This window comes from Lepus europaeus, chromosome 19, assembly GCF_033115175.1.
Source record: "Lepus europaeus isolate LE1 chromosome 19, mLepTim1.pri, whole genome shotgun sequence".
In the NCBI taxonomy this organism is placed as follows: Eukaryota; Metazoa; Chordata; class Mammalia; order Lagomorpha; family Leporidae; genus Lepus; species Lepus europaeus.
Window position 1 is genome coordinate 19,475,618 of NC_084845.1, and position 27,019 is coordinate 19,502,636.

Here is a 27,019-nt window from a genome sequence, read left to right on the forward strand (position 1 = left end):
ATTACATAAAGATGCATAACTCAAGCCAGCAGGACAGAAACTGAGGAGCTCACTAGGATAAGAGTGTTCCAGTGGCCATGTTCCATTTCATGGGGTCTCTAGATGGTCCCCAGGGATCTATCAGGGCACACAGAAAACTAAGTAAGTGCATTCTAACAGCCACCCTGAAATGGATTAGACTGTCTCAGTGACTACCTTGTTGCCACAGAGGTGCAGAAGGATCTGGGAAGGATTCCCATGGTGAATAAGCTGGTTAAGATTTTGGGACATGATTACTTGATTCCATGGTTGCAGAACCATGGAATAACATCCATGTTCTTCCTGTGGGTCCTCCAAGGAAAGATCTTGATTGACCTAGAAAAACATTGGGGGCCAGTGCTGTGGCATAACGGGTAAAGCTGCACCTACAGGGCCCGCATCCCATATGGGCGCCAGTTCTAGTCCCAGCTTCTCCACTTCCGATCCAGCTCTCTGCTATGGCCTGGGAAAGCGGTAGAAGATGGCCCAAGCCCTTGGGCTGCTGCACCCATGTGGGAGACCCAGAAGAAGCTCCTGGCTCCTGGCTTCGAATGGGCACAGCTCCTGCCGTTGCGGCCAATTGGGGAGTGAACCAGCAGATGGAAATCTCTCTCTCTCTCTCTCTCTCTCTCTCTCTCTCTCCTCTCTCTGTGTAGCTCTTAAAATCTTTAAAAAGAAAAAGAAAAAAAAGAAAAACATTGATATCTTCTTTAAGTCATCTCTGGGCTCTTGTCCTGGGATGAGTTTATGCTTTTTCCAGCCCCATCATCAGTGAGGGAAACTTGTTAAGATTCCCAGTTCCTGTGGAACCTCCTGAGGGCCTGACAGTTCCAGGCTCCCAGCAGAAGGCAGTGCAGCCTCTTTTCAGAAAGCCGTACCAGGATCACTCCAGATCCACCCAACCCTACATGGTCTCGGAGACGAGTTCTCAGCGAGGCCACGCCAGCCGTGTATCTCATGAGGATGTATGAGATTAGTGCCTCGCGGGCTTCCACTCTCTACCGTGGCCCCTCCCTTGCTTTTCACTTATTCTGGCCGTGAATCAATGTTTCTCTTCCTTCTCCTTCTGTATGGACTTCTTTAAGCTGGAGAGAGTCAGGACTGTAAACATTTCAAAATGACACTAGAAGATTTAAACCTGGGGGCCGGCGCCGTAGCTCACTTAGTTAATCCTCCGCCTGCGGCACCGGCATCCCATATGGGTGCTGGGTTCTAGTCCCGGTTGCTCATCTTCCAATCCAGCTCTCTGCTGTGGCCCGGGAAGGCAGTGGAGGATGGTCCAAGTGCTTGGGCCCTGCACCTGCATGGGAGACCAGGAAGAAGTACCTGGCTCCTGGCTTTGGATAGGCGTAGCGCTGGCCATGGCGGCCATTTGGGGTGAACCAACCAAAGGAAGACCTTTCTCTCTCTCTCTCTCTCTCACTGTCTAACTCTATCTGTCAAATAAATAAATAAATAATAATAATAAACAAGATTAAAACCTAGAATTTCAATACACTTACAAGTAGCTAAACTAAATCAGGTGCATCCTCAAAGCTAGAACTGGGGTATATGCTATGGTCTTCTAAGGCTTTCTTGAAACACCGTGGATTTTGCTTTCTAGACCATGATCTCAGCATTGAGCTCCTGGCTCTCCTTAGGAGCCAACTGCTGTGGGCTACAGGACTTCCAGCAAGGGTGACTACAGACTCTTTCCTCCAGGCATGAAGGAATTCAAAAGTGGAGGCATAAGAGCGGGACTTATCCAAAGCAAAACAGACGTGCAAGTTCAAGGACCAAGCAGTGCATCAGCAAACAGCCAAAAATACAGAAAGTCCCCAAAGGAAAAACTCTAAGGAAAGACATCCAATAATGAGAAAGTCTTCAACAAAGAAAAACGCCACAACCACAAAAAAGCCCTCCAAACAAGGTTAGCCCTTCCTTTTGTACCCTACAGAGGCACAGAGGGTGTGTCCAGGGTGGAGCTCAAATGAATATTCAAAATTGGGTGGAGTTTGGGGCGTGGCTCCAGTGCTGCCTATTTCTGTGCTGGTTTTAGGAAACATCAGAAGTGTCATGGTGTCAGGTGTGTGGTGGTGAGAGTGAGTGTGCCCCCCATGGTAATTTCATTACGAGGACATTATAGTGACCTGAAGTTATCTAGGGGACACAGCCTGCAGTCATGTTGTGTATTTCCAGCTAGGGCGGGTTGTAAGTTTGCGACATTGTAGAACTTGCCATTTCTGCTACTTACAAAGGGGCAGGGGCTTGCGAGTGCTCGGGATGGGAGGCGTGGGCTGTGCACAGAAAGGGAAGGGAATTTGCATGATTCACAGAAGGGGGCTTGTCATGTGGGCTGGGCCAGGCTGTCATAGGGACCTGCCACAGCTCTCCTGGAGCTGTCTGTCAATCACCAACACAGTGGGTCAGCCAGAAACTGTCAACAGCGGTTGGGATGGAGCTGTCAGACCTTAGCTTCTCTCCTCCATCTACCCACATTCCCACAACACAATCACGAAAGGAAGATCTTTAGGCTTTAATTTTCCAAACTATTATTGATAATAGAGATGGATTGCAAAAACTGTTGCGATGTTTCCCCCCTTAAATCTGCACCTGTGAAATGTGATGTTGTAGCTTCTCCCATTGAAGATGATGACCGTTTACATGTGGGCTGGCTTTGTGACTGATTCGGCAGCTAGAGTATCTGCAGATGGGACAAGTGCTGGAGTTCCAAGACCAGGTCTTAAGAAATCTATGCTCTTCCAGTATTTCTTGGGACTCTACCACCACCAAAAAGGACAGGCTATCCTGATGGAGAATGAGAGACCACATGAAAGCCATTCATTCACACTGTTTTAGCCAAAGCTGCCTTATCCCAGGCTGATCAGCCTTCTCTGAGCACAGACACCTTAACAGATCCAACTGAGATCCACTGAGAAGACCACCCTCATGCCCAGACTCAAGAGAAATCATAAATGCTTGTGATTTTAAGTCTTCCAATTCTTTTTATTTGACAGATAGAGTTATAGATAGTGAGAGAGAGAGACATAGACAGAGAAAGATCTTCTTTCCATTGTCTCACCCCGCAAATGGCCACTATGGCCAGGACTGCACCAATCCAAAGCCAGGAGCCAGGTGCTTCCTCCTGGTCTCCCATGGGGTGCAGGGCCCAAACACTTGGACCATCCTCCACTGCCTTCCCGGGCCTCAGCAGATAGCTAGACTGGAAGAGGAGCAACCAGGACTAGAACCTGGCGCCCATATGGGATGCCGGTGTCACAGGCGGAGGATTAACCAAGTGAGCCACGGCACCTGCCCCAAGTCTTTCAATTTTGGAATGCTATGCTTCAAGCAATAATGGGCACAGAAATTGATATCTAAAAGTGAGGTGCTGCTATTACTAAACAACAACCTGTAATATGTAGCAGTGGATTTAGGACTGGATGGAGTGTAGGGGATAAAAAACAGTGAGGAACTTCTTAGTGAAGGTGGAGAGATGATTATGAAACATTATAGGAAGAAGACAAGTGCTTCAGTGCCTAGCAGAATTCCATGGTCCCAGTGCAGCAGTCTTACACCCCATGCAAAATCATTGGTGGATGTGGCTTGGGACAGTGAGCCCATCTCAACAGCACTCACAGCATAGCAGGGTGAGCTCTGGTCCTACCCCCAGCTGCACTCATCTTGGAGGGCTGGAGGCTTGGGATGTGGTTTGGCAACCTGGCATTTGCGAACTCAGGGCTGGGAGTCTGAGCCCACCACAAGTCCAGGAAGGGGCTTGTGGGGATGGACCAACTACCCATGTTTCAGCATTTCTCCAGTTCCAGTCAACAACAAATCACTTGCAGATTTGGGACAAATTTGAGTTTGGGGTGTATCATAAGACTGAATTAGTAAAAACGTATCAACAAGAAACCTGGAGCAAACTGCAACTTAGATTGTTACCTAGTGCTGATATCTTTAGCTTCAGAAAAAAATCAAAGACCTCTTAGAATTGCTAAAAGGAAAGCTACAAATGGAGTCAGGTTGCTATAACTAATCCTTCAATTTACAGGGGATGTTTTACAGCAATAAGCATCAAGAAGTTCTATGGAACCAAGACCTCACTTAAAGAACAAAATAAGGTGCCAACACCCAATCATCTAGGGATTGAAAATTTCACCTGCTTGGATTAAGATTAAAAAGAGCTGTTTTAAGACAACTGCACGAGGCCAGCGCCACGGCTCACTAGGCTAATCCTCTGCCTGTGGCACTGGTACCCTGGGTTCCAGTCCCTGTTGTGGCGCCGGATTCTGTCCCTGTTGCTCCTCTTCCTGTCCAGCTCTCTGCTGTGGCCCAGGAGTGCAGTGGAGGATGGCCCAAGTCCTTGGGCCCCTGCACCCACATGGGAGACCAGGAAGAAGCACCTGGCTCCTGGCTTCGGATCGGTGCAGCATCAGCCATAGTGCGCCAGCCGTAGCGGCCATTTGGAGGGTGAACCAACAGAAGGAGGACCTTTCTCTCTGTCTCTCTCTCTCTCTCTCACTGTCTAACTCTGCCTGTTCAAAAAAAAAAAAAAAAAAAGACAACTGCACGAAATTTAAGAGAATGCAGAGAAATTATTCAATATCCTGATAGGGAGATTTTATAGAGATACCAATAGCTAAACAAAGCCAAGCAGAAATTCTTCAACTGAAAAGTGCAGAGATGAAATTAAAAATGCAATCGAAGGCCCAAAACAGATTGGTCAAGCAGAAGAATCAGTGAGCTCAGACAGAATATTTGAAAATACACATTTGGAACAGAAAACAAAAAATCAAGAGGAATAAAAACTTACAGGAAACACAGGACAGAATAAAAAGAGCAAGTATCTAAGTTTTTGGTATTCAAAATGAGAATGCCAAAGGGGTAGAAAGTCTATCCAAAGAGTCAATGACAGAAACACCTCAAACCTAGAGAAAGACATGATCCAGGTAGAAGAAGGGCAAAGGCCCCCACTCTGAATCAACCCAATCAAGTCTAGCCCAAGACTTAATTGCACAGCAAAGCTCTCCAAAGGAAAAGGTAAAAAGAGAATTCTCAAAGCTGCAAGAGAAAAGAGGCAAAAAACACATAAAGGTGCACCAGCTGGCCTCACTGTAGACCTAGCAGCAGGAACCTTACCACACCACAAGGGAGTGGAATACGACTTTCACAGTACTGAAGGCAAAAACTGCCAGCCAATAAAACTGCATGCAGGAAACCTATCCTTCAGATATAAGTAGAAGATAGACAGTCACTTGCAGACAAAAGTTGGGGGAACTCACCAGCAGACCTGTGTTACAAGAAATGTTAGAGAGGTGCTGGCACCATGGCACAGTACGATTAAACCTCCGCATTTCATATGGGCGCTGGTTCAAGACCCAGCTGCTCTACTTCCTGTGTGGGAAATCAGGAAGAAGCACCTGGCTCCTGGCTTCAGAAACTGCGGCCATTTGGGGAGTGAACCAACGGAAGGAAGACCTTTCTCTGTCTCTTCCTCTCACTGTCTGTAGCTCTACATCTAAAATAAATAAATAAAATCTTTAAAAATAAAATAAAAGCCATTGGAGGGTGAACCAACGGCAAAGGAAGACCTTTCTCTCTGTCTCTCTCTCTCTCTCACTGTCCACTCTGCCTGTCAAAAATAAAAAAAATTAAAAAATAAAAAAACCAAAAAAAATGCTAGAGATAATTCTTTTAACTGAAACAAATAAATGCTAACAAGTAAAAAGAAGCAACATTAGAAGGTTGAAAAAGAAAAAGAAAAAAACAACCCTCATTGGCAAGAGTAACTGTGCAAATTCAGAATGCTCCAAAAGTAATACACATTTTATGTAAGCCATTTTACAACTTTGCTGTGAAGACTAAGAACATGATCACGACATCAAAATGTTAAGAGGCAGGCAAGGAGAGAGGATTGCAGTACAGTGCCTTAGGCTGCTGCCTGTGACACTAGCATCCCATATGTGTTTGGATTTCCACAAGCATAGTGGCTCCTTTTATTGAGCTGAAGCTCATCTTTTTTTTTTTTTTTAACAGGCAGAGTTAGACAGTGAGAGAGAGAGAGAGAGAGAGAGAGAGAGAGAAAGGTCTTCCTTTTCCTTTGGCTTACCCCCCCAAGTGACCGCTACAGCCAGCGTGCTGTGCCTATCCGAAGCCAGGAGCCAAGTGCCTTCCCCTGGTCTCCCATGCAGGTGCAGGGCCCAAGGACCTGGGCCATCCTCCACTGCACTCCCGGGCCACAGCAGAGAGCTGGACTGGAAGAGGAGCAACCGGGACAGAACCTGGCACCCCAACCAGGACTAGAACCCGGTGTGCCGGCACCGCAGGCGGAGGATTAGCTTATTGAGCCATGGTGCCGGCCGACCATGGGCATCTTAAGGGCAGCCTTGGCTGAGCGAGGAAAGGCCTCTCCTCCCCACCGGGGAGGATTAGCCTAGTGAGCCATGGTGCTGGCCAACTAGCATCCCATATGAACAACGATTCAAGTCCCAGCCACTCCACTTCCAATCCATGTCCCTGCTAATGTGCTCAGGAAAGCAGTGAAAGATGGCCCTAGTGCTTGGGACCCTTCCACCCACGTGGGAAACCCAGATGGAGTTCCAGGCTCCTGGCACTGGCATGGCCCATCCCTGGCCATTGCAGCCATTTGAGGAGTAAAAGAGCAGATGTATGTCTCTCTCTCTCTCTTTCCCTCTCTCTCTGTGACTCTGTTTTTCAAATACATAAACCACGTTTTTCTTTCAAAAATAACAGACAAGCAATATTGAAAGAGTAACATCAAAATTTCAAATTGCGGGGAGGAACATAGCACAAATACAGTTGTTTGTTAAAATTTCTTTTTTTTTCCCCAAATTGTATCTAATTGGACTACTTTTCTTATTTTTTTAAGGACTAAATTGCTTGAAAGGAAGAGTTACAGAAAGAGAGAGAGACAGAGAAGGAGAGACAGAGAGAAAGATATTCCATTTGTTGTTTCACTCCCCAAATGGCCTCAATGGACAGAGAACTCCAATACAAAGGAGGAGCCAGGAGCTTCTTCTGGGTTTCCTACATGTGTGCCAGGGTCCAAGCACTTGGGCCGTCTTCTGCTGCTTTCCCAGGTGCAATAGCAGGAAGTTGGAAGTGGAGCAGCGGGGACTCGAACCAGTGCCCTTATGTGATGCTTACCCTCTATGCCACAGTGCTGGCCCCTTGTTAGTATTTCTCACATTTTGTTTATTGTTTGACTTCTTCACTGTCTTTATAACCAATGTTAAGTTGTTATCATTTCAAGATAGCTTGTTGTAGCCTAAAAAATAAATTCTTAGTAAGCCTCATGGTGACCACAATGCAAGAAACTACCAAATTTCACAAAAATAATAAGTAAAGACTCAAAGTACACAATTAGAGAAAATCACTCATCCACAAATAAGGATTTTAAGAGAGGGAGAAGAGAAGATAGGAATGACAATGAAAAGACAAAACAAATATCAAAATGGCAGTTATAAGATTTTACTTATCGACAGTTACAACTTAGTCAATTAACTAAGTTCTTCAGTTAAAACATCAGAGTGACCTAATGGGTTCAAAACCTGGACCCCACCTTGTTGCTTACAAGGAACTCCTTTCGCCTCTAAGGGCACATGTAGGCTGAAAGTGAAAAAATGGAGAAAGATAGTCTTTGCAAATGCAACCCAAAAGAAAGCAGAAGTAGCTACACTCCCATCAGGTAAAATAGATTTTTAAATAACAAGCAGTAAAAACAGACGAAGAAGGTCATTACATAATGATGAAGAGCTTAATCCAGCAAGAAGAAATAATACTTATAAATATTTATGCACCCAATATTGGAGCACCCAAAAATATAAAGCAAATATCAATAGATCTAAAGGGAGAGATAGATCCCAATACAATAATAGTAGTGGAATTTAACACTCCATTTTCAGAAATAGACCACCTAGACAGAAAATAAACAACAAAACAGCAGAGTTAAATTGCACCCAAAATCAACAGAACCTAACAGGCATTTGTAGAACTTTCCATCCAACAGTTGCAGAATACACATTCTTTTCAACACCACATGGAACATTTTCCAGGATAGGTCATCTCATAGATCACAAAACAAGTCTCAACAAATTTAAAACAATAGAAATCACATTAAGTATTTTTTCAGACCATAATGCAATAGAACTAAATATCAATAACAAGGAAAAGGGGGCTGGTGCTGTGGTGTAGTGGACTAAGCCTCCGCCTGCAGTGCCGGCATCCCACATGGGCACCTGTTTGAGTCCCAGCTGCTTCACTTCTGATCCAGCTCTCTGCTATGGCCTGGGAAAGCAGTAGAGGATGGCCCAAGTATTTGGGCCTCTGCACTCACAAGGGAGATCTGGAGGAAGTTCCTGGCTCCTGGCTTCGGACTGGTGCAGCTCCAGCCATTGTGGCCATCTGGGGAGTGAGCCAGCGGATGAAAGATCTCTCTCTCTCTCTCTCTGTCCTCTCTCTGTATCTCTGGCTTTCAAATAAACAAATAAATCTTTAAAAATAGCAAGGTGAAGTTTAGAAATGACACAAATACAAGAAAATGAAACGACTTATTCTTGAACAGTCCATAGATAAGGAAAGAAATCAAGGAGGAAATTTGAACATTTCTTCAAATGAATGAAAATGGAAACATAGCAAACCAAAACCTATAGGATACTACGAAAGGAGCACTGAGAGGGAGTTAATAGTGATCAATGCCTAAGTAAAAAGACAAAAACATCGCAAATAAACAACGTAGCACTACACATTGAGGAGCTAGAATACAAGAGCAAATTAAATCCAAAATTGATAGCAGGAAAGAAATTAAAAAAAAAATCAGTGCACAAATATATGATTAAGAGACCAAAAAGCAAAAACAAAAATATCAATGAAGCAAAGAGCTAATTCTTGGAAAAGATAAACAAAATTGATAAACCTTTAGCTAGAGTAACCAAGAGGAGAGGATTGAAATACACAGAATCAGATAGAAAAATGGAGACATTACAACTGGCACCATAGAAATACAAAGGCTTGGTAGAGATTTCTCTGAATGTACTGCTGAATTCTACCAAACTTCCAAAGAAGTTTAGGACTTCTTCCAAATGCCAACATTACCTTGATTCCAAACAGCAGACAAGGACACAACAAAAAAAGAAAGCCACAGGCCAATATCTTTGATGAACTTTAAGGCAAAAATCCTCAACAAAATACAAGCACATTGAGTCAAACAACATATTAAAAGGATCATTCACCATATGAAGTTGGATTCATCCCATAGATGCAAGGATGGTTCAACATATGCAAATTAATAAATGCAATGCATCACATAATAGAATGACAAATGAAAACATGATCATCTCAATATATGCAGAAAAGACACTTGATAAAATTCAGCATCCCTTTATGGTTAAAAAAAAACTCTGACAAAAATATGTATAAATGGAACATACCTCAATATAATGAAGATCATGTAACAACATGTAACATATATGAAGATGCATGATATATATGTATATATTTTTATATATATATGTATGTTGTATATGTAATATAATGAAGATCATGTAACAAACCAACATCCTATTGTGTGGGGGAAAAGCTGAAGTCATTCTCTCTAAGATCTGGAGCAAGAAAAGAATGCCCACTTTTAGCACTTGTATTCAACATAGCACTGGAAGTCCTAGCAAGAGAAATGAAGCAAAAGAAAAAAATCACGGAGCACCAAATTGGAAGAAAGAAAGTCAAATTGTCACTGTTTTCAGATGATAGGATCTTACATGTAGAAAGCCTAAAATATCCAATCAAAACTCTGTTAGAAATAATAAATAAATTCAGCAAAGTTTCAGAATACAAAGTTGGTGTACAAAAAATCAGTAGCACCAATAATGAATCATCTGAAAAATAAATCAAGAAAGCAACCCCATTTCCAATAACAACAACAGTAACAAATAACAGTAAAATACCTAGGAATAAACTTAAACAAAGAGGTGAAAGGAGCTGTTTGGTGAAAACTGCTAAGTAAGTGACTAAAGAAACTGAAGAGGACCCAAAAAATGAAAAGATATAACATGTGCACAGGTTAGGAGAATCAGAATCATTAAAATGGTCAACTACTTGAAGCAATCCACAAATACAATGTAATCCTTATCAAAATCCCCAAGACAAGATTTTTCACAGAACTAATAAAAAAAACTATAAAATTTCTATGGAACTACAAAAGACCCCAAGTAGCCAAAGTGATCTAGAACAAAAGAACAACGCTGAAGCATTATACTACCTGACTTCACTATATGACAAAGGTACAGTAATTAAAGTATCATGTCATTGATATGAAAACAGATCAATGTAATAGAGACACTCAAAGTAAACCCATATGTCTAAAGACTCTTGATCTTTGACAGAGGTGCTAAGAACATGCATTGGAAAAATGACAAATTGATTATCCACAAGCAAGAGAATGGAACTAGACACCTATCTTTCTCACCATGTATAAAATCAGCTCTAAAAGCTTTAAAGACCAAAATGTGAGACTGGAAACTCTGAAGTTATTAGAAGAAAATTAGAGAAACATGTCAGGGCACTGGAATGGGCCAAGATATTCTGGAGAACTCCAAATCACGGGAAATAAAGGGAAAAACAGACCAAAGAGACTTCATCAAACTAAAGAACTTTTTCTCAGTATGTAAACAGTCAACAAACATACAATCCACAGAATGGGAGAAACCATTTGCAAGCTATACGTCTGACAAGGGGCTGATAGGCAGAACACGTAAGGAACTCAAACAGCTCACTAGCAAAAGAACCCACAAATAATCTCATTAAAAAAATGGACAGGAGATCTAAACAGACGTTCTCAACGCAAGACATACAAATAACCAACAGGTGCATGACAAAATGTTCCAGATCACCAATCAGCTTGAAAGGATAGATACATTTACACGGATTAGATAGCACACAATGTATACAGGTGTATACAGCAGCCCATAGATAAGCACAATTTTTGTGTCTGTTAAAATATCTTTAAGATAAAATAAGAAAGATAAAACTTAAAAAAAAAAAAAACAGTTACCCACACTTCTGCTACTGAAAGAAGCAAATAACCAAACAATAATTGTCATTTGACTTGTTGGATGCTTTCCTGTGATACCCTCCTTAAAAGTTGTTGTTTTTATTTGACCTGACTTGGAGCTCATCAGTGATAAAATTCTCATCTCAGGGGGATGCTTAAAAAACATCTATAGGCAAACACTGTGGCTGCCTGAGGCGGTGGGTAGCAGTTGGGACAAACAATAGATTAAATTAAAAGAAAAATCTGAAGAATCAGTTATTCATAGGAGCTTTGAAGCAACTGTGACAGATTCTTGGAAATGTAAAAAGCTATACATGCATAAGACTGTGCACATGCTTACGAGAGACACAAGAAGCCCTAAGCTCTTACCTCTGGCTGACCCTGAGCTTCTGCATAAATAGGACATGAAAGTTACAACAGAATTCTCCACTGTGGGTTGAATGCTGAAAATATGCCTCCATATTCATGCAGTACCCTAAATAAAGAACGTGAGAGTTACTGGATGAAGTTGTTTATGGAAATTTCTGTCCAGTTTATCACGAAACTAACTGAAAGAACATTAAATGGCCACGCACAATAAGTAAAACTACTTTATGGTTTTAAGTAGAAAAACCACCAAAACAACAATAACAAGTATCAAAAATAACAAAAGCCAGGAAGGGGAAAGAACATGATTTCCAATCAAAGTTGTTAAATTTAATATAAAGTGTTTGCTTTCAATAATAAATATAAGATCTATGAAAAAGTATATGCCTGGCCAATTCACAAGAAAAAATCGCAATAGATTGGACTTATCCTTGAAGAATCTCAGGCACTGAATTTACTAACAAAGACTTTAAACCAATGATTTTCTATTTTTTAATTAGCTAAAGGGAACCAAATCTAAAGAACTAAAATATGAGATGTCACAATAGGTACAGAATATCAATAAAAGGATAGAAATTATTTTAAAAACAAATAGAATTCCTGAAGATGAAAAGTACAGTAACTGAAAAGAAACAAAAATACTAGCAGTCCTCGACATATTTGAGCAAACCGAAGAAAGATTCAGCAAACTTGGAGATGAAGTCAATACTGAGAGTATCCAGCCTGGGGAACAGAAAGAAAGAGAATGAAGAGAAATACAGAAAACATCAGAGATCTGTGAGGTAGCACCACGTGCACCAGTATACATGCAACAGAAGTTCAGAATAGGAGGTGGGACAAGGAGACTCCCACACATGATGTAAGAAGTGCCACAATCTCCAAGTAGGATAAAGTCAATACGCCTACACTTCACGTATCATTTCGTTAACACACTGTTAAAGGTCAAAGACAAAAAGAATCTTGAAATCATCAAGAGAGAAGCAACTCATTATGTACAAGAGATCCTCAACAAGATTAACTTTCTTATCAGAGACCAGGAGGCCAGAAGGTAATGAAACAGCATATTCAAAGCACTAAAAGGGAACAAATTACCAGCAGAAATTCTGTATACAAAAAAAAAAAACCTTCAAAAATGAAGGAGGAGTTAAGATATTCTAAGATAAGCAAAAAGTGAGATAATTTGTTTTTAGTAGATTGAACCTACATGAAATACTACAAGCAGTCTTTCAGGCTGAAATGAAAGGAATTGGGCAGTCTGTTGAACATACTTGAAGAATTAAAGAACACTGGTAGGGATAACTACATTGATAAATACTAACTATAGTTTTTTGTTTGTGATTCTTTTTTTTCCCTATTTGAATGAAAGACAGCTTCCTAAAGCAATAACTATTCATTTATACTGGTGTAGAAGTGCATAAAGATGTAAGTTGCAACAACAACATTATACAAGAGAAGGGGAGTGGACATACATAGAAAAAAAGAGACACAGTTGATTCAATATTTGAAAAGAAACCAAAATAACCCACCATATTCACATGTTAAAAAAAAATTGCAGGATTGTACCAATTGGCACAAAAATAATTTCACAAAAATTCAGTGCTCATTCATCATCATAACCAACTAGGAATAATGTGGCACTTCCTCAAGTTAAAAAGAGCATCTATAAAAAACTGCTTCCCGGGGCAAGTGTTACGGCCAGCAGGTTAGGTTGTCACTTGGCATGCCCACATCCCCTAGCAGAAAGCCTGGGGTCAAGTTCTACTTCAGCCTCCAATCCAGCTTCCTGTGAACATGCCTGGGAGGCAATGGATGATGGTCCAAGTACTTGGGTTCCTGTCATCCATGTGGGAGATCCATACTGAGTTTATATACCCTGCACATGCGTGCATGTGTCAATCTGCCTTTAAAATAAACGAATAAACAAATAAACTTTAGAAAACACTTACTATGAACATTCACACTTGATATTGAGGTACTGAATGTTTCCCCCACAAGATCAGAAACCAGGCAAGAAAGTCCATTTTCATCATTAATGTCCAACATAGTACTGCAGGATCTCTGTAGAGCAATAGAAAAGAATAGATTACAGAGAAGAATGAAGAAATAAAATAGTGTCTACCTGTAGATGACATGATTGCCTACATAGAAAATAACAAAGAAGAATCTGGGGAAAGTTGTCCCATTTTCTATCCTTATATATTAAGCATTTTGTAGTGATTATTAACTCTAGAATACCTGAACTGTGAGGTCATATTTTCCTCTTAAAACTTGACTATCTAAATTGTGTTTGACATTTCTACCATTACACATGATAACTGAAATAAATGAGTTTGTATTATTTCAGCTATTGAATTATTTTGATTAAGAAAATAAGAATTTATAAAAATTATCTCAGCTATCACAATAAGTTCAGCAAAATTCATAGGATTCACAACAAATATACTTAAATTAATTGTATTTTAAATATGTAGAAATAAATAAAAAACACACTATCATTTATGATTTCTTAACAATGGAAAACTTGTGCATAAATCTAACAAAATACGCATGCCAAAAATGAAAATACTAATGAAAGGAATCGAAGGCAATCTAAATTAATGGAAAGATATTCCATGTTCATGGACCAGAAGACTCAACATATTAAAGATGCTAATTCTTCTCAAAGTGATAAACTAGTTTAACATAATTCCTGTTAAGCCTCCAGCAAGACTTTTTTCTAGATATAGACAAGGTTATTCTAAAATATATTTCAAAGGCAAAAGAACTAAAGTTGTGAAAATACTCCTGAAAAGAAATGGCAGGAAGTGCTCTATTGCAAGACTTCCTACATAGTTACTGTAATTAACACTGTGTGCCATTGGTGGTGGGGCTCACAGATAGCTCACGGACACAGAATAGAGAATCCATAAAGAGCCACTCACATATTCAGTCAACTGACTTTTGAAAAAGGTACACAAGAAATTAAACGGATAAATAGTGCCAAAAATTAGATATTCAAATCAATTAATCATTATCTAAACTTCAGACCTTGTATGAAATTGACTCATTTTAATGATGAAATTATACAACTTTAAAAGAATACATGTATGGAAATCTTTAGAACCAAGAGCTTCGTGAACAGTTCTTAACATGACACCTATAGATGAACCATCAAAGAAAAAAAAATCAATAAATTGGATCTCATCAAAATGTGAAATGTTTTGCTTTGTGAGAGATCTTGTTAGGAGAATGAGAAAAGAGCTACAGACAGGGAAAATATTTGCAAACAACATATGTGACAAAGGATTCATGTGTAGTATATGGAAAATCTCTCAAAACTTAACGGAGAATAAACAACCCAGTGAAAATGCAAAAGACACAGACGTCTCAGCGAAGATGACATACAGATGGCAAATAAATCAATGGAAATATGTCCATCATATTCCATTAGGGAAATGTAAGCTAAAGTCAAGATTAATAGCACAGCACACTGGTCATTTACTGTTGGAAATTTTCAAACTAACAATGTCAGCTGCTTGTGAGGAAGAAGAGTAACTTGAACTCTCATCCCCTGACTTAAAATGATACATGCCCTAGGCAAACGTCATTCAGTTTCTTCTAAAAATAAACAAACACTAACCCAACAGCCTCATTCATCAGTATTGATCCTAAAAAAAAGTCAAGTACTTGTGTCCCCATTAAACCTGTGCATAGGGCCAGAGATGTGCCAAGGTGGATGAAACAGGTGCTCTTGTCATGCCAGCATCCCAGATTGGAGCTCTGGTTCCACTTCCGGTTGCTCCATTTCCAATCCAGCTTCTTGCTAATGCCCCCAGGGAAGGCAACAGGTGATAACCCAAGTGCTTGGGCCCCTGTCACCTATGTGACAGACCAGGAGGGAGTTCCTGGCCCTTGGCTTCAGCCTGGCCCAGAGTTGACTGTTGTGGCCGTTTGGGCAAGTGAACAAGCGTATGGAAGATGTGTGTGTGTGTGTGTGCGCGTGTCCCTCTCTGTTGCTCTGCCTTTCAAATAAATGAGTAAATAAATTCTTTAATAAAAATTGCCCTAATGTTAGATAACCTCTACATAATTTCCCCAAAGTGGAAGCATCCCCATCGTCTTCCCATGCTTGAATGGTTAAACATACTACACTACATCTACAGTTAGTTAACAGACAGAGGAAGAGAGAGGGAGAGAAGGCACTCCCATCCTCTGGTTCTATCTCCGAAGGCTGAAACAGCCAAGACTGGGCCAAGTTCAAAGCTAGGTGCCAGGATCTCAACCTCACACGCTTGGCAGGAACACAGTCCCTTAAACCATCATCCTGCCTCCAAGGATCTGCGTTAACAGAACGCTGAATCTGTGGCTGGAGCCAGACCTTAAACCCAAGGCACTCTGATGTGAGATGCTAGCATCTTAACAGGTGCCCTTTAACTCATTTTGTCCTTATTTAAAAAAAAAAGATTTTATTTAATTATTTGAGAGGTAGAGTTACAGACAGAAAGAGCAAGAGATGGAGAGAAAGGTCTTCCATCCGCTGGTTCACTCCCCAATTGGCCATAATGGCCGGAGCTGGGCCGAACTGAAGCCAGGAGCCAGGAGCTTCTTCCAGGTCTTTCATGCAGGTGCAGGAACCTAAGGACTTGAGCCATCTTCTACTGTTTTCCCATGCCATAGCAAAGATCTGGATGGAAAGAAGAGCAGCTGGGGCTTGAACCGGCGCCCCTATGGATGCTGGAGCTGCAGACAAAGGCATAGCCTACTACGCCACAGCGCCGGCCCCCACTTTGACCTTATGGAACTGAGGCCGGAGCAGACAACACAGGGATGTCCTCCTTACCTGTGCAACTGCTTCTGAAACATCCATACTTTCTATTTTGGAGTTGGGTTCTCAGTCTGAAGAATTGATTTGTGTAATTAGGCAAGTGATTTTGAAGGAAGATTTTGCATGAATTTGCAATATAATTTTCCTTTTCTTTAACTGTTAATTGAAATCATTTATCGGGTTTTGAATCTGAAAAAAGTTAACTTTGGAAAAAAAGGTGTGAACTGTTAATTTTTTATGCAATCTCAACATTGTCTTTGATGCACTCATTAATTCCTTATTTATAATCAGGTCTGCTAGCTTCCTCAGTTTGAGTAAGAAATGGCCTGCCTTAACCCTTAGTGGGATGGCAGATTTTAGACCCAACAGTTTGGCAATAGTTGTCTTTGCTGTTCTGTCTCCTTACATCAGCCCCTCAGGAAAGTGTGGGGCTGAAATTGCCATGAAATTGTGAGACAGGAATTTTGGTTCAAAAACACAAGTGCTTAATAAATACAACTTCATTTTTGTATAACTCAGGTAGCATTCTCAGCACTCAGGTCACCAAGTTTGCACAAACTTAAGCTCAGGAGAAGTGGGGACTCCTCCAGCCCCTCCCCAGGTTGCCCCTGGTTCTAGGGTCTACATAGCACATGGGTTCCTAGCGGGGAGGCCAATTTGATCTGACTCTCAGTGTATGCTGCCTGTGCTGAGATCCGTCCGTATGAGTGCCCCCATGTCTGGGCTGGGCCACTAACCCAATCTGTGGCCTGGGAACCCTGAGCCCTTGAGCACCTGGGGGTGCTTGCTTCTCCTGCACCTCACTGCCACCTGGAAAGTCTACAGCTTGCCCAGAGCCTTGTCTGCCTTCACTGAATTGCTTTCCTCTCCTGGCCTCTTCCCAGGAAACTGTACAGCCCAGCTGCTTCAGGGTTCCTGCTAACTTTCCCGGGTTGTCTTCCTGGGCTGTGGGTTCAGCCTGTGGTTCAGGCCACACTCAGGGATCGCTGACTTCTCTCTCTGCAGCCTGAAGCCCTTCTCCATCTTGGTCATGACGGTTTCTTCTTAAGCATCTCCAGATCCTGCAGTTCCTCCAAGGGCCTGAACTGTGGAAATTCTAAAGAAAGAGAGAGATACCTTCCATTCCTCTCCTTTCTTAATTCTCCTCCTTTCCCTGAAACTGAAAACAAGCAAACTGGATGAGGGGTAGACCAAAGTCGTGTTTGGTGGGAACATCGGTCTGATTACGACCCCTCCAGCCCAGGGGAATCCCCCTACCATCCTACCTTGTTTTGAGAGCTTCCCGGGCACCCCTCACTGATGAGCCCTTCCCAGGCAGTCCCACGGATCCACATCCTCCTCCCGACTCCTCCCTCAGCGCACACCTTCCCCCTTCCTTCTTACCTCTCCCACTCCACCCACTGTGGGGAATGCCCTCTGAACACCCGTGGACTGGGCATGGTTGGTTTCGCCTCGCCACATGCTCACAGGCAACCTGGAATCCATTCCACTGACCTTCCTTCAACTCTGGCCAACCACTGTCTCCATGAGAAGGTGGAAGAGAAGAGAAAGACGCATGCCCACCATTACTGTCAATGGCTTCACAGCTGTCCATGGTACGATTCACCACAACTTCATCCTAGCTTTGAACATTCATCTGCTTCCATGATGGTAACACCAGATTAGTGAGAAGGAAAATAATACAGCTCAGCTCAGGAACCTGGATCTGCGTAAAGAACAAGGATCAGTGCTAGGGAAGGAATAAATGAAAATGGAATATTTCCTTTTTGTCAGTTGACCTAATGGACTATGTACTACTTGTTAAAAATAATAATAATAATTTATTCATTGATTATCACTGGTAGAAAAAGGAAATGAATGACAACACAACTATAAGAGATAAGAGCAAGAAACCAGAAATTGTCTGTTAGCTGACATGTGTGCAAACCTGGAGAGGTTTAGTGTTCCAATTAGAATTAAATTAGTTGTCAATGCACATTGCAAATTCTATTGCATTCACACACCAAAAAAATTTTAAAGAAGCGTAATTGATGTGCCAAGAGAGAAGGGAAAACAGAATTCTGTAAAATACTCAATTAAAACCAGAGAAAACAGAAAAAGAGTGGAAGAAAAAGCAGAAGCAAACAACAAAGGCAAAAATTAAAAACAGTGACAATATGGCAGCTATTAACTATATCAGTCCTTTTAAATGTGAATAGTTTATATACACCAATTAAATGACAGAGATCGTCAGGGTGAATTTCTAAAGAAAACCTAACTCCATGTTGTCTAAAAGAAATCCATTCTTGGGCCAGTGGGTGAAGCTGCCACCTGCAGTGCCAGCATTCCATATGGGCACTGGTTCAAGTCCCAGCTATTCCTCTTCCAATCCAGCTCCCTGTTAATGTGCCTAGGAAAGTGGCGGAGGACGGTACAAGTGTTTGGGCCCCTGTATCTGTGTGAGAGACCCAGAAGAAGCTCCTGGCTGCTGGCTTTGGACAGGCCCAGCTCAGGCTGTTGGGGCCATTTGGAGAGTGAACTAGTGGAAGGAAGTCCTCTTGCTGTCTCTCTCCAACTGTCTCTCTGTAACTCTGCCTTTCAAATAAATAAATAACTCTTTTTTATAAACACTACTATCAGTATGAAGACTCACAGAAGGGATGGAAAAAGACATATCATGCTAACATTAATCAAAATCAACCATCATATTCATTTCAAACAAAATAGACTTCAACAAGGAAAATTATCAAGGATAAGGAGGGACAACATTTAATGCAGAGGGAGTATATTTTCTGAGCAGACATAACAATACTTAATGTGTGTGAGCCTAACAGCAGAGGTCAAAATAAAAAGGGCAAAAACTGGCAGACGAATCCAGTATTATCGTTGGCATCTTTAACACCCTCTGGCAGTGACTGACAGATCCATCAGGCAAAAACCAGCCAGGACATAGTCCAACTGAACAGAACCGTCAATCAACGGACTCTGATTGATGTTTACGGAATACTTCATCCAACAACAGCAGACTGCAGACTCTTCTCAAATGCCCTTGGGACATTCACCAAGAGATACCACATCCTGGGCCATAAAGCCCACCTCCTCAAATTGAAAGCAATAGGAATTATGCAAGGCTTGCTCTCGGAACATAACGAAGTTAGGCTAAAGTCGGTCTCAGAGGTAAGGTGAAAAATCCTCAAACATCAGGACGTTAGATGATGCAATCATAAACAGCACAGGGGTCAGAAAGAAATACGAAAACGTGCTGTGCAAGACGGAAAATGTGACTTATCAACATCGGTGAGATTCAGCAGAAGCCATGGCTAGAGGGAGTGTTTTAGAGCTGAATGCATGTATTAGAAAAGCAGAAAGATTTAAAATCAATTGTCTAAGCTTCCACCTTGGGAAACTAGAAAAAGAAGAGAAAATTAAGCTCAAAATAAGCAGGAGAAAAGGAATAGTAAAAAAAAAAAAGATGGTAGAAATGAAATTGATAACAGGAAATCAACAGAAAAAAATCAACAGAATCAAAAATTTTTCCTGGAAAATATCAAATAAGTGGCTAATGGTATAACCGGGCCAACCAAGAAAAAGAAAAAAAAGAGAGAAACTAAATTATTAATATCAGAAATGAAAGAAGAGTCATCACTAATCCAATAGAAATTAAAAAATAATAAAAGAATATTATGAACAACTCTGAGCTTACAGATTTGATAAAAGTTGTTAAAATGGGTCAGTTTGAAACACATCACTTGCCAAAACTCACACTCTAAGAAACAGAGAATCTGAAGGTTCCTATATTAATTAAAGAAATTGCACCCATAATTAGTAACCTTTGAGCAAAGGCTTAGGTGGTTTTACTGGGGTGTTCTATGGAACATTCTAGAAAGAGATGATACCCTGGTTAGGACGCTCTTATTCCGTAGCTCATCACCTAACTCTGGCTCCTGATTCCAGCTTCCTGCTAATTGCTAATGGCTCAAGTGATTGGGTTCTTGCCACCCAGGTGGAGACTTGGATTGAGTTCCTGGCTCCTGAATTCACCTTCATCCTCCAACTATTGTAGGCATTTGGGGAATGAACCAATAAATGAAACCCCTCTCTGTTTCCCTCTCTTTATATATCTCTCTCTTCCTCTTTCTGTGTGTGTGTTTGGGTTTGTATGTGTATGTGTCTCTGTCCTTCAAAAAATAATTTTAAAAGTAGATATATTTTAATATTTTATTAGGTGTTGTCAAATCAATCCACTAAGTTTGATGTCAATAAAGAATACTTATTTCTCTGCAAATTTGCTGACTGAAAATATATTTTCATTTCTGCCATTTTATAGGGGAAAACATGAATTTCCTAATTCTTAAATTCTATTTCTTTGAAAAAATAAATGTAAAATAATTTTATTAGTTTTAATGTTTTTGGTCACACATTTTTAGATATAAACTTTTCATATTATTTTAATGATCATAGTAATGTATAAAATGCTTTAACTTACCGACGTGTTCTAAGGGTTTTAAAGACTATTTATTTGAGAGGCAGAGTTACAGACAGAGAAAGCTGACCTAATCCAAAGCCAGGAGCCAGGAGCTTCTTCCAGGTCTCTTCCATGGGTGCAGGGGCCCAAGGAGTTGGACCATCCTCCACTGCTTTTCCCAGGCCATTAGCAGAGAGTTGGATCAGAAGTGGAGCAGCTGGCACATAAACCAGCACCCTATGGGATACCAGTGCCACAGGCAGAGGCTTAGCCTGCTATGCCACAGTGCCAGCCTCATGTTCTAAGGGCTTTAAATGCTCTGATTAATTTAATCATCAGACCACCTGGAAATTAGATAATCTTGCTTTAATTTTATAGATAAGGAAATTGGTCACAAAGAGATCAGTTAAACTTCCTGAGGTCACACAGCCTAGGACTTTACGTTTGCCACTGGCAGAATTCACACTCTCAAATGTTGTGCTAGTTCGATCTCCAAGGGATGTTTGTTTTGGAATGGAAACACACACATAAACACACACACAAACTCATGTTTCCAAGTAAGACAACACTGGCAGATGCTGTGCAAAAGTTAACGTATAGATATGATACAATAAAAATGAAATGCTTCCATTATATTAGGTAACACTTTATTACAATTAAAGTAGAAGTAGTCAGCTGGGCAAAGTGTTATAGATATATTTTAGAATTAACATTTTTTTCTCAACTTCCACCTTTACCTTCTCGTCTGTTAATGATATATACATATATATATCTTCACATTTGCTTCTAGTACTTCTTTGATTTCATAACTTACATTTAAAGATTTTACTCACACAGAGCTTGCTTTGTTATATGGTTTTTAATTAATGGATTATTCATTAAATTCCTTTTTGCAAACGATGGGCCATTATCCCAACATGCTGAATGGGTCTCATAGCCTTTGTCCAGAGATTTTAAAATTTCGTATTACATAAATCCAGGCAGGTTTCGGGATTTTCTTTTCTGCTCCACTGACTTATGACAGAAAGGCAAACCATACTGGGTTTGTTATTACAACTTTATCATGTGTATAGGCAAGAATTCTTCACTGATCGTATAATTTTTCTTGAGTAATTTAGCTATTGATTCTTCCATATGTGTTAAAATCATTTTGTTGAATTCCTGAAAGAATCCTTTAATTTATTATAATCATACTTCAGATTACTTTCAATGATTATTCAGCTACCTTTGGATTTAGGGGAAGATAATTAAACTAACTATAAACCATAATTTTGTGCTCTTCCCCCAAGATGTATTTTTCTCATGTATTTTTGCTAATTTCTAATGTCTGGAAATTCCAGAAAAAAAAGTGTTTAAATTTTTATACATTTTAAAGTATACATGTATACACACCCACACTCACACAAGAGTTTCATATACCCAATATATTCTTTTCTTTACTTTTTCCCAATCATTAAAATTCTGATCTTAGCTCTTTCTTTCTATATTTTTGTGATTTTTTTTCTTTTTTTTAAGATATATGTATCTATCTGAAAGGCTGAGTTACAGAGATTTTTACAGAGGCAGAAAGAGAGAGAGAGAGAGAGAGAGAGAGAGAGGTCTTCCATCCACTGATTCACTTCCCAGTGGCCACAACACCCCAAGCTACACCAATCTGAAGCCAGGAGCCAGGAGCTTCTTTCAGGTCTCCCACATAGGTGCAGGGACCCAAGGACTTGGGACATCTTCCACTGCTTTCTCAGGCCATAGCAGAGAGCTGCATTGGAAGTGGAGCAGCCTGGACTCCAACCAGGGCCCGTATGGGATACTGGCACCGCAGGAGGTGGCTTTACCTGCTATACCACAGTGCCAGCCCCTATAATATGATTTTTAATTATTATTTTTCTTTCTTTTCCAATTTTACCATTTGAAAAAGACATCCTGCCACATTTACTTCAAATGTAGACATTATAAGTCTCAACTCATTAAATTTTTCTTAAATAAAAATTATGTAATGGTTTAAAATTTGTATGAAAATCTGAACATATTTTGAGATTTAATACAGTTTTTTCATTTTTTCCTACAAATTTAATATAAATATGTAGTCAAAATTTGAATTTTTATCTCATAAAAAGGTGATTAAAAGAGTAGTGTTTACGTGGGAGACCAAGAAGAGTCTCCTGGCTCCTCGTTTCAGATCGATGCAACTCCGGCTATTGCAGCCAATTGCCTTCGTACCCCACCCCTCACAGCCACCTGAAAGACCAGTTGCTAGGAACATCTGAAAGTCCAGTTCCAGGAATTCCCCTCTACCTGCTGCCCTCTGACCCCAACCACATCCTCAGCCTCCTAAGATATAGAAAGGCTCTGCCCCTAGAGGTGGGGCCTTCTGCCATGAATTCCATTAGTGTGCATGATGGCAGCTGGTCACCCACCCCTACGAATTTATTTTCTCTGAATAAATTCAATCTACCTGTAAATTTGTACAGTGCTTCCTCTCTATTCTGCACCTCTTTTCCTAATGTAAGATCAATTTGTAATCAATAATATGTGGGTGTTAGGAAATAAGGTATTTTCTGTATAAGGTAAAAGGTTATTCATATTTTCTATTTTTTTCTCTATTCAGTCTGTCAAAGAAATAAAAACAATTTGAGAGACGTCACTGTCCTTGTGTGCACCATTTTTCTTTATCCCATCTAAAGATGTTGTTACTGTGGTAAAATCTTTCCACCTGCTGGCATTAATGTCTATTGGTCCCTGTTGTAGGTAGTATTGTGACTTTCTTCTCTTTCCCAACTGTCTTCATTGGTACTTGAGCAGGTGTGTGTTGGGGGAGGGAGGTGATAGAGGGAGAGGAGGAGAGAGAATGAGGATGTGACGATGAATCCAGCTCACCTAGATAGGATGCATTATTTTATTTACTCCCCAGATGCCTGCAACAGCTAGGACTGGGCCAGGCCAGAGCTAGGAGCCAGGAGTTCCGTCCAGGTCTTCCATATAGGAAGCAAGGACCCAGCTCCTTGAGCCATCACCTGCTGCTTCCCAGGTTGTGCATTAGCAGGAAGCTAGAGTCAAAACTGGAGCCAGGGCTGAAATCCTGGCGCTCCAATACGGGATGCAGAGGTCCCAAGCAGCATCATAACTGCTATGCCAAAGGCCAGCCCACAGACAGCATTTTGAACCGGAAGCTCACCAAGACATCTTCTGTAGGTTGTCTTACTCTCCATCCATCCCTTTCCCCCATTCAGACACAGCAAATCTCAATGAGATGGAGCGAGGAAAAGCAAGGTTTCTCCTGGGACATGTAGCCCAAGTGTGGACACAGGACCCATCCGCACCAATGCTGGCATCAGCAGCCCAAGCCATAGCTGCTGTTCCCTCCCAACTGGTTGGTCCCTGTTCCTCTTGCTCTAGGAAAGAAGTGTGAATACAGGATTGCAACAGGTGTGATGAGCGTTTTGCATTCAAAATGGCCTTACTTCCAGGAGTGACTTCCTTCTATTCAAATATATTTTAAGAGCAGTTTCAAAAAAAACCCCTAACAGATGCAGCTCAGTGCTGGCAGCTGTGTGTGTGCCCTGCCACTTGGGAAAGAGGTCAGGGAATTCAGTGCCAGACCCAGAGGAAGTCAGCTGTCTGCTGGGCAGGATCCCCAGGGGGCGTCTTTTCAAAGAATCCAATTGCACCGTGTGCAGAAACTGAGGCTACTTTCTTCCTTCTTTCCATTGGCCGAGGCATTGCAGCCAACAGACTAACACAAGTTAAATGCAAAACCCAGACAAAAACCTGATGGTCGGGATGGCTGTGACAGACAGCCTCTCCCCCAATACAATGTCCCCTGCACTGCTTTTCACAGTTCTTTCCCACCATCTGCAGCTTGACCAGTGTTTGGAGAGCAGAGCCTCATGGCGACGGGGCAGGAAGGGATCTCTAGATTCGAATCAGATGCCCTGGTAGCCCCTGAAGTCCTCTGCACTCATGCCAGCTCCATGTTATCCCCCATTCACCCCTAGCCAGAGAGAGAATACTCCTCCCCTATGTCTACTTGGGTGCACTCCTCTCCACCTCTCCACTTCTGCACCTCCTTCATAAGCCTTTCTTCTTCTTCTTCTTCTTCTTCTTCTTCTTCTTCTTCTTCTTCTTCTTCTTCTTCTTCTTCTTCTTCTTCTTCTTCTTCTCGACATCCCCACTTGAACTGTGCATGATAATACTCAATTAAAGTATGGTAATTAAAAAAAAATACCAGCATGGTTTTCCAATGGTCCCATAAAATAGGAAGCTCCATAGACCATGCCACGTCTTCCTCCTGCTGCTCTTTGATCTGGCCAGGCATCTATGGTTCAGTCAAGCCTTGGGGGATTCCTTTACTTCTCTCCACTCCCCCAAAAAAGAATTGGCATGGCTTTAGTTTGGTTCTGCAAAGGAGATTGCAACTTCTCATAGTCAACTACCAGTCTGAAGCAAGGGCTGATTCATAGACTTGTGGTTTCTGATTCACGCCTTCTCTCACCCGCCTGGCTGAAAACCTCATCCCCTTCCCAGGAAGGAGGTGTTTATTTGGACTTGCTGCTCCGTGTGCCATTTCCGGGATGCCACAGCGCTTTCAGGCACATGCGCACGCGCAGTGGGGTGATGTCTCTTCTCAGCTGCACGGGAGACGTGGTCTGCTCCACTTTCCTCTCCAAATCGCATCTATTTTCATGTTCGGTAATTACACCCTATCGAGTTTCTGCCTGCAGTACCACACATCTTCCTATCCACCGTCTAGCACCTCCTGTCATCTGCAAAGGGGGCTCGGAACGCAGTGAGCTGTGTGAGAGACAAGGAGCTCATGAAGCCCCCTACCCCCTGCCAGAACCTCCGTGCGCGGAGAACTCAGAGGACAACAACCACCAGCACTTGGCTTCACGTCTGGATAGTGAGAAGATTCTGTCTACCATCAATTTAGAGCAGGGTTTTAGACACAGCTCCAGCCTCGACCCAGTGGAATTACACTGAATTGCCCTCTCTCCGATTTGTGATTGGAGGAGGTGAGGGAGGGGTTGAGGATGGTAGGAAGGTGGAGTTCTTTTGATTGTGTTTCTGAAAAATCAGATGTCATTTTGGGGGAGCTCTTAAAATAGGAACATTGTAAATCTTAGACTCTGCGGGGTGCTGCAAATGCTCTCCTGCTCCTGGGATAAGAGCAAAAAGAGAGAGGTGCTTTGGGAAGGTGGGTCAAAGTAGCAGATGGCCTATGAGCTCAAGGGCAGCTGCCCACCTCGAAGAATCAGTGACCTTCAAGGACATTCAACTGTCACTAGTCTGTGCTTACTAGGTTTGGCTGACCTGAATTATTTGACGATTAACAGATCCAGACATCCCTTAACAACATCCACTGTAAAACCTGGATGCACCTGCTCCCCCCAGGTCCAATGCCATGTTCCATTCATTCTCCTGTCCACCAGCCCCCCTCAACTCATGCTGACTAGGCATTAGTAGCCGAGAAGGGTGAATCAGTGCTTTGGAGAAAGACACATAGCTTCCAAAACTTGTGCAACATGAACTCCTGAATATTTAAGCAATAAGCAAAAGTTTCATGAAGTTATACTATTTATTAGCATTGTTAAATTTCAGGACAACTGCAGTGGTCACATGATTAACCCAGATGAGTAATATGTAGGAAATAATGAGTAATAGTCAGCAATAAACCAACTGGCAGAACTAGGGGTGAAAGAGAAGGGTAAGGAGAAGTTTCTAGAATCAATGGGGTAGGAAGCCTGGAATACGGGGCTGTGTGGAGAAACCCAAGTGGAGTGGCCCAATCCCGAGGAGCCACTCCTGCAGGAATGGACCTCAGAGCAAACTCCTTTCAGTGAACGTCATTCCTCTCAAGATGCCAGCCCAGGAACAAAGAATATGATGGTTTGAGCTCAAGCCCCAGAACAGACAGAGAAGGAGGATGCTTGTGGACATGGGCTCAAGGGTCTTGTGTTGCTTCTGGAGGAGGGTGGTGGATCTGGGTTCCTTGTGTCTCCCAAAATGCACAGGGCCAGGGAGAGGACAGCCCTCCAAGAGCCCCATCCTGACAATTGCAATGCTTATTCTAAGAGCACACATGTTTCTAAGTGCCATAAATCAAGTTATAAGCTATGAAATAAGACATGGCATGTCCTCCCACATTGACAAACACAGCTTCATAATAGCTTGGCAGGTTGGGCTTGAGTTTCAAATTTCCAGGCACCCTGGACCTCCATGGACCACACATGCAGAATGTATCCATCCCCTCCCACCCCCCCCCAACTTTCTGACCACTCCATTTCCCCCTCTGCAGTCCCCAGCATCACAGAGGGCCTCCTGTGCACATGTGTGGACACCA